Source organism: Nannospalax galili, unplaced genomic scaffold, assembly GCF_000622305.1.
Source record: "Nannospalax galili isolate Female #2095 unplaced genomic scaffold, S.galili_v1.0 scaffold235, whole genome shotgun sequence".
Taxonomy (NCBI): domain Eukaryota; kingdom Metazoa; phylum Chordata; class Mammalia; order Rodentia; family Spalacidae; genus Nannospalax; species Nannospalax galili.
The window spans coordinates 5,546,062-5,555,764 of NW_008338118.1; positions in this window are offsets into that span (position 1 = coordinate 5,546,062).

A 9,703-nucleotide genomic window follows, 5' to 3' on the forward strand; every position below is an offset into this window, starting at 1 on the left:
ATAACTACTCTTGCCTTTACTTCTCCTTCACATCCCCTATTCACCAGTCAAAGACTTTCTTTTCTCCCTACAGAAGAAATCCAATTTGGGAGTCCTTTAGATACACCAACTGAGGGCATACCCCAATTGCCTTACCTTGTGTCCCTATTTAGCATGGAAGAAGCCAGAGTGGTCTGTGTCCCAATTCCCTATCTGCAAGCTGGGTAACCTCTTCAGAGGATGGTGTGATAAGAATAGGAGGTAGGAATTGGCTAGGCAGTTAGGGTTAAGAACCCAAAGAAAAGTAGCCAGTTTTTTGGCTAAAAGTCACAATGTCCTTGGGCCTCTTAGCAACATACTCTGTTCCAAAGGCCAAAAATATTGAAAATATTTGGGAGCTTTTATCTAATCCTTAAAAGATTTTAGGCTCACCTCTTCAGAGGGGGTAATATTAGAGTAGCAAAGAGCCCATTAGAAAGAAAAAGAGTACACAAAGTTGTCAGAAAAAAATGAAAAAAGTTATGAGGAGATATGGGAGGAGATGGAGGAGAGGGAGTGGGCATGAATTTGATCAAAACCCCTTATATGCATGTACAAAATTCTCAATAATTTTTTTAATTAAGGAAACAAAAATAAATGAAACATTAAATTGCACATGGGAAAAACAAAAAAAAGATTGAGCTCTTTGGTATGTATGGTTTCAAAAATTCTCTAATAATTTCAGGCACCCAAAAGGTTATTTTCCTTTAGATTCTAGTAACTTACTTACATTTTAACTGCCTTGTTATAACTCCCATTATAATAGAATTAACAAGTATTACTATTTTTAGTCAACATAAACATATTTTCTTTTAGTCAAAGTTTACAGCAAATACATCTATATTTGCAACTATATAGAAATGACAAGTTAACATTTGTTTGGGTTCAAACTAAACTATACACCAGCACACAGACAGTGACTCCGTGGACTGATTGTTCTAACTTTTCTGAATGACACTGACCTTTGCCACCTGTCTTTGCCTCCAGAATCATGTTCATGTTTGCAATCTAGAACCCAAATATTATACATTTCGGGAAGCTTTTGCAGAAAATAATAAGATCCACTAAGTGTTGCATATCAGGATACTCTAGTTTGGAAAATGGGCATGAAAATGGACTCTGAGCCAAAGTAAACAGTGGCGAATTTGCAACCATATATAATCTATCCAGTATAATTGTGTAGCCCTGGGATTCTCAGCTGGAGGCATGCTGGATGTTCATTGTAATATTAGAATAAGAGTTGTATGACTCGGTCATTACCTAAGACCTGACCAAATCTTTCCTTCTGGGCTTCTGATGCTTATTAGAGTATTGATACATGCCTCATATGCATCAATTTTCTGCAATGATATTTTCATTTGTCTCTTGCTTCCTTGGTGGTCCAAATTGTCAGGCTAGATTGGGAGGCACAGTGCCCAGGTCACTGTTGTCTTCTCCTGTCTCATAATGCTCACTTGAACCTGCTTCTGGTTTACAGCTTGTAGTCAGGTTAGTCAGTTCCTTCTCTGATTCATAGTCTAATAATGTACTTACACAAGTGAGGGAAGCACCGACCAACCCACTTAATACACTTATCCTTGCCAAAATCTGCTGCTACCTTTTACTTTATTGTTGGTCTACTGTACCATTTTACCAATTGTTGACGTATTTGCTCTGTAATCCTTTTTTCCCTTGTGATTTAGAGATGATGTTTCGCTTTATTCAAATTAATCTCACTTCTTGAAAATCTCCTGTTCCTCAAATCAGTATTTCACATCCTCACTCTCTCATGGAAATAGTTCCTTCCCTGGATAAATCATAGCTCAAAATGGATGTGTGGTCTCTTAGACCAGCTGGGCAGACTGGTAGACTGTCTGGACCCTCTAGTCACCTTGCTTCCTATGAATACCTCCTTTAACTACATATGCTAACACATATGTATGCATGCTGTGCCCACTACAACACTAAAAAGCTATCTATGTGATTTTAAACATATTTAGTATTATTTAAAAGTTTATTCAAAGTTTAAGCATATAATGACAAAATTAATCAGATTGTGCTCTATGATATGTACAGTTTATTGTATGTCTATTATTTATCAATGCATCTGTTAAAGGGAAAAATCATAATCACTATTGAAATTGTACACTGAAAAACAGAAGTCTGTGTTAGGTCCAGTGCTAGAGTTTAGTCAAATATGTTATGTAGAATTAGGCAGTTAGGAAAGGGAAAAGATAAAGAATGGAAAGCAACAGAAGCCAAATTGCAAAGAAATGTGACAGAAAAAGTATGAGCTAGATTCAGAAAAGGAATCAAGGGTCAAGAGAAAACTGTGTTTCCAGGTTTAATGTGGCAACTTTTTTCAAATGCTCTCCTGGATGTGTATAGGATGGTTCTGGAATGGGAAATAGCTACAACTAAGTGTCACGGGGCTGTGTGCACACATCCAGGTATAAACAAGACTTCTAGGAATCCCTTTAAAATATCAATCTTAGAGCAAACTGCAACCTCTTCATTGTGAGGTAGACTTGCAAGCAGACCTAGCATCATGAAGTCTGTTGTCATCACAGGTCATGGATACGGACAGGGATCTCCACACTTTAGTTGGTAGAGGCCTACATGAACCTCAGCCAACAAAGCCCAGTAGCAGTGAGGACTGATCTTCAAACACATCAGGAACAATGAGAAGATGGCTCTGTTGGTAAAGCAACTGCCTAGCAAGACTGAGGACCTTAGTTCAGATCCCCAGAATCCATGTAAAAACCCAAGTGTAGAGGTTCACACCTGTATTCCAAGTGATAGTGAGACAGAAAAGACAGGTCATCCCTGGAAGCTCACAAGACAGTTATCCTGGCCTACATGGCAAGGTTCCAAGTCAGTAAGAGACCCTGAGCAACTATAACTGAGGTTAGTCTATGAGCTCTGTGCACATGCACAGGGACAGAGAGAGAGAGTGAGGAGAGAGAGAGAGAGAGAGAGAGAGAGAGAGAGGAAATACTTCAGTATGTAAGAACCCTGCACATAAAATTGGGACTATTCAAAGGAAGACACATTAGTGTTTTGATGAATGGAACCTCACACTCACAGACTGGTAAATATTCAGTAATTAATTGTGAAAGTCACTGCTCCTATGTATACTTCATGAACCACAACAATAGGAAGAAATGAACAGTATTACAGCAGGCCATGTGAAAATTTACACTTTTAAGGGCTTTAAAACTGTCAATTTGCCTGCAATATAAACCTTAAATAAAAGCATATCCAACTTTTGACTTTGGGAAGTGACATTGTAATCTACAAAGTTCATGCTTGATAATTGTGTAATCAAGTTACAAAAAGAATTACAATGCTTTAAGTAAATTTACAGCTTCACCTTGTGCCATGTTCATAGCTCTCCTGGAAAGCAAATCTTCATTTGTCTACAGAACGAGAGTATTAAAATACTGCAAGCCAAGCTAAGGAGATGGCTCAGCAGGTTAAGCATTTACCATGCGAGCATAAGGACATGAATTTGAAGCCCTAGAACCTACTTAAAACCAAACACAGAAGTGCTCATCTGTAATCCAGTGTTCTCAAAGCAACATGGGAGGCAGAGAGGAGAAACCCTGGAAATTTGAAAGCCAGCAAGTTTGGTGTACACAGCACAAGAGCGAACAACAAAGAGACCTAGCTTTAACTAGGCAGAAGACAAGGACCAACACCCAAGGTTGTCCTCTGACCTCCACATGTGCACTGTGTCATGCATGTACCTACACACACACACACACACACACACACACATACACATTCATACATGTTACTGGACAAAAGGGATTCCCTTTGCATGTCCCTTCGTGGTTGCCAGACTTACTAGGAGAGTCCCCAGGGTCCCCTCTTGGTAGTCTTAGTCATACTAATGAAAGAATTTAAGAATGGACTCAAAGGGAATCTAGAGGACAATTTATTAAAGTTGAAAAGAGAACCCCCAGGGCAGGCAAGCTGTGAATCTCAAGTGGAGGATAAGACGAGGAGAGAAGGAAAAAAGCCATGCCACTTGGGCTAAGCAGGCAGAGAGGTAGGATACATGGCAGACAAGCAGCCTCGTAGTAGGCAAGGGATCATTAGAGAAAGAGTAAGGAAGCCCAAAGTATCAGGAAAAGCATACTTAGGTTCTGGTCAGAATCCAAAAGAGAGAAACAGAGAAAAGAAAAAGGAAAAGTTATACCTTTCTGAGTGAGTAGACCCAGCAGAGCCCACAGCAACCTCACGGCAGCTTTAGGAACTACACTAGGGGGTGGGGATTCTGGGAAAGAAAAATTTAGTATCTCCTTAAAGAATAATTAATTATTCCATCTATCTATGTGACATAGCTTAAGGGGAACCCACATTCCTGGGGTGATCCCTTGGCCAGGGGATTGATCCAGCCCAACTGGAATGTTAGCTCTCTACCGGGCCAGAGATTCCATTCTCTTGACCAAAAGTTTTCCTTTAATGGGCCTTTATTGCTGCTCTAACATAGGTACATACATCTTATACTCATACTCAAAAAAGCATGCCCCACCTTCTAGATAACCATTTTTATAAAGGTTCATAGTGAATCTAGAGAAACTGTCTAGATGCTTCTTCAGTCCCCTGAAGGGCATAAAGAGACTGTGCTTATGATATCAACTGCAACAAGACCCCTAAAGGCAGGATTTTATAACAAGATTTCAAGGGCACTGGTGATAGCTATTGAGGATAACCTATACCGGTTCTGACCATGGTGCTTACTTAGCCCATTAAGTTGCACATAGAGATGCTGAATAAACATACGAGTGAACAAACTAGTTAAAAAGTATTTATTGCAAGATTCTCACCTGAATCCAAGTGAGGAATTATGGTAGAAATGAGAATTTGTGGGAAAGAGGGATGAAAGTCCAGAAGAAAATTATGAAGGAAGACTAGAGAAGTGTTGGATGATTATGAAATAAGCCAGTGTGTCAAGCCAGGCGGGGGAGCTGATGCTTTTCCATACAGCGTGGTAGAGCCCAGAAGCAGAAAAGATCTAGACAGCGATTAAGACTGAGATTACTGACTCGCAAAAAGTTTAGAACCTCCGGAGATTTTCCCAGCTTCACAGAGCTCATTCTTTTGATGTGCAAATAAATCTCACTGTCTGTCAATCAAATAAATGCTAATGGAAATATTGATTCCTTTGGGTTTTTTGATGTTAAACATTTGAAATGTGTTTCCATCTGAAAGGAAAAACTCCAATCTGAAAGGTAGAATTAAAATCACTTCAAACAAAATAGGAGTTAATGTCATCCATGAAATGGATGTTAAAACGGCTGAGAAAGAAGGGCTTTTGGCTTGGGGAAATTAAACTACCTAGTGGATAAAAGATTGTTTATTCTCAGTCCAAGACTTCAAGGAATTCAACTTGAGGGTTTTTACGAGTATGTCAAACTGAGGAAGACACTTTATGGAGTTAAAATAGATCTTACTGAATCCAGAATAGAGCCAGGCCATGGAAGCCAAGGGCTCTGCAAGTCAAAGTTAGAAGGCAAGGGGAATGTTGATCAACTAGGCAGTCATTCTACAGAGAGGGGGGTGGAGTATACAAAGAGGCAAAGACAAGAATTTGCACAATTCTTAAAACTTGTACAAAATGAATTGTGTTCATATTTTTCCATCTCTACTGTCGGTACCTCAAACAATCTGTTATTGAGATCTTTGGGATCTCTAGAATTTCTTTACATTCTTTCAATTAGCTATAGTTCTGTCTATACTAATTTAAATAAGATGGTTTTTTTCCCTCCTTGAATAATAACTGATCTCTAATTGAAATCAAGTTTTCCAGAGAGAGCTGCCTTCATCCATCATTTAATAGGTTCCTTGAAAAACATAATCTAAAGCACATATGAGCCAAGTTTCCCCTTCATTGAGCTTTTCCATCCTCTAAGACATAAACTTCTTGTTTTCTGTGGTTCTTATTGAGCAAATACATTAGTCATTAGTTCAGCAAAGATATTAAAAAATTAAAACTACCTGGATTAAAAAAATGGTTTATTCTCAGCACAAGACCTCAAGGAAAAAAATCACTTGAGTGTTTTTATGAGTGTGTCAAACTCAAGAAGGCACTTTTCTCAGTTAAAGTAGATCTTACTGAATCTAGCGTAGAGTCAGGCCATGGAAGCCAAGGGCTCTGCAAGTCAAAGTTAGAAGGCAAGGGGAATGATGGATAACTAGGCAGTCTTTCTACAGAGAATTTTATTAATAAAATTAATAAAACAAAGGAATAGGAACCTTCTAACCAGCTCAAGGGAAAGCTTACAAGAGCACAGGTGCATTTCATGGACTGCAAGGTAGAAAGGGCATATAGATCTCTAGAACAACAGGAAAAGGAAAGCAGAAGACAAAGATCCTCTCTCTCTCTCTCTCTCTCTCTCTCTCTCTCTCTCTCTCTCCCCATCCCATCCCTGTCTCATTTCCTTGGCCTCTTATCTCTGTATCTCTATTTTTTATAAATAACTACCAATTGGATTTTTATATTCTCATTAAAGAAGATGACTGTGAGCTGGGTATGGTGGTGTCCAGTACTTGGGAGGCAGATGTAGCACTTGGGAGGCAGAAGCAGGCAGATCTCTAGGAGATGGAGGGCAGCCTGGTCTACATGGTGAGTTCTACACCAGCTGGGGTTATTGTGAGACCCTGTCTCATAAAAACCAAAGAAGAAGGAAGAGGAGGAGCAAGAGGGGGAGGAGAGGAGGAAAAGAAGGAGGAAGAAGGGGAGGGTAAAGGAGAGGAGGACACAGAACATTACCAAGTAAACACAAATCTCTATTCGACATAATCAGGGGAAACTCTAGAATCTGTCAGGAGCACAAATCCCTGGAAGGAAGACTATGATTCAGCTTTGGCGGGTTGTCTAGCTGTGTGGCCACAAGACAGGGTTATGTGATTCAGTGATTTCTAGAGGCAAGAAACAGACTCTGAGAAAGCCCTGTGGGCAGAGTCAGCATATTACTTAGCAAGTGTGCCACACATCCCAAAACAAATGACAGTTGACCCTGCAGAGCAAGAGTAGAAATGTGAACATAGTTTGCAGGTAAATGGATAGGGCAGGGATGTGGGGAATATGGAATTATGTTGTTGTTATTATTGTTTTTACCTTACTAGTATTTCTTTTAGTTTTAGACATCATGGACTCAGCCTACTGTCTGCAGACAGGAGGGTGAGCCGGGCACAGTGAAGTCTAGGCTTCCTTCACTCATGTCTTTTAGTTTTAGACATCATGGACTCAGCCTACTGTCTGCAGACAGGAGGGTGAGCCGGGTACAGTGAAGTCTAGGCTTCCTTCACTCATGTCTTCGATTCATTCAGTAACATTTGGTTACTTCATTTCAAATTTTCCAGAACTTACATAAGGACTTCAATTTCACTACCATTTTCAAATCTAAGGAAAAGAATATGAAGCTGTAAGGAAATTAATTTCAATGTAGTAATCAAATATTAGGAACTTATTATTTTCCATGTATAAACCAACTCTTGTGATATAAACAGCAAAATTTCAGAGATGCAGAATTTACTCAAGAATGTGAATATATACATAACTAAATTTATCACACCATACTACATACATATTAATGACAGAAAGAAGATAATTTGGGTTGGTGAGATCGTTCTACAGGTGAAGGCACTTGCTGTGAAAGCCTGGTGACCTGCATTTAATCCTCAGAACCCACATAAAGGTGGAGGGAAGAAGCAACTGCACAAAATTGTCCTCTGACCTCCACATATGCAGTCAACAACAGCACTGCATCCTGAGGCAGATAGGAGAATCAATACATCTATTTTAAAGCTAGATATTAGAATGACTTACAAAAATGTAGAATAATGTCACTCACATGGGTTGTTTCATAGTGAAAAAATAGTGATTTTTTATGAAGTATTTGACATTCATATTGATATCTGACAGTTACTGTTACTAAAATTTAATATATAATAATGCTGGACAGATGACTCAGTGGTTAATAGCACTGGCGACTCTTGCAGAGGACCTGAGTTTGGTTCCCAGCACCCACATGGCAGCTAACAACCATCTGTAACTCTAATTCCAAGGGATCCAATGCCTTCTTATGATCTCTGTGGGCATTGCTCAACATACACTTACATGCACTTACATGCGTGCAGACAATACACTTACACACATAAAATAAAAATAATAAATAAAATATTTTTAATTAATATATAAGTACCTGAAACTTGTGTTTTAATATTTTATATGGTGTGATGATTTAAATGAGAAATGTCCTCCATAGGCTCAAATGTTTTAATATTCAGTCCCCAATTGGTGGTGCTGTTTGGGAGGTAATGGAATCTTTATGATGGAGGAAGTATGTCACTGGGGTCAGGCTTTGAGAGTTCATAGCTTTGTCCCACTTCCAGTTGCTCTCTCTGTTTCATGTTTCCGGTTGAAGATTGAACTCTCAGTGTTCTGCTCCTGTTGCCATGCTTGCCGCTTACTGCCGTGTCTCCCTCCATAATGGACTTTTATCGCTTTGGAATAGTAAGCCAAAATAAACTCTTTTTTCCATAAGTTCCATAGAATACCATAACCAACCACAGTATCTTATAACCATCTGTAACTCTAATTCCAAGGGATCCAATGCCTTCTTATGATCTCTGTGGGCATTGCTCAACATACACTTACATGCACTTACATGCGTGCAGACAATACACTTACACACATAAAATAAAAATAATAAATAAAATATTTTTAATTAATATATAAGTACCTGAAACTTGTGTTTTAATATTTTATATGGTGTGATGATTTAAATGAGAAATGTCCTCCATAGGCTCAAATGTTTTAATATTCAGTCCCCAATTGGTGGTGCTGTTTGGGAGGTAATGGAATCTTTATGATGGAGGAAGTATGTCACTGGGGTCAGGCTTTGAGAGTTCATAGCTTTGTCCCACTTCCAGTTGCTCTCTCTGTTTCATGTTTCCGGTTGAAGATTGAACTCTCAGTGTTCTGCTCCTGTTGCCATGCTTGCCGCTTACTGCCGTGTCTCCCTCCATAATGGACTTTTATCGCTTTGGAATAGTAAGCCAAAATAAACTCTTTTTTCCATAAGTTCCATAGAATACCATAACCAACCACAGTATCTTATCACAGCAACAGAACAGTAACTAATGCCTATGGTATACATCAATAAAAAATAATCCACAGAATCCAAACATTCTTTGGATTGGCATAAAAGTATCCTGAGAAAACAGTTGGAAAGCCTTTGCTTCTTATTTTCTGCTGGGGGTGTGGGGTCCAAAACAACTAAACTCTGGCACTGCAGCTCCTAGAGTCCTGTAAAGGCAGTACTGCTCAAATTCTTCTCTCTCAGAAACGCTTTCTGTTATTTTAATTAGTGTGAGGATTTACTCTTTGTTTTCTAACATTTTTGCCAGCTCTGGAAAAAGAAAAATGCAGCTCCTGATCTATCCTGCATCTCACAGCAGCATGGTGCTAATTTGTCTTTTCTAAGAACAAAACCCCCAAAAGATGGACTTTCCTCTCCACAACTCAGAGACAGAGCACATTAAAGGAGCCATCCTGTCTCCCAAACAAGTGTCTGTTCCAAACAGACCTCATATTTCAGTGAGTCAGAAGGAAGGAGGCAGGTGTTCATCTCTCTGAAACTTGGCTGCTTTCCTACCAGGAGTGTGGGGGAGTCCAGATGTGTGTCAGAGT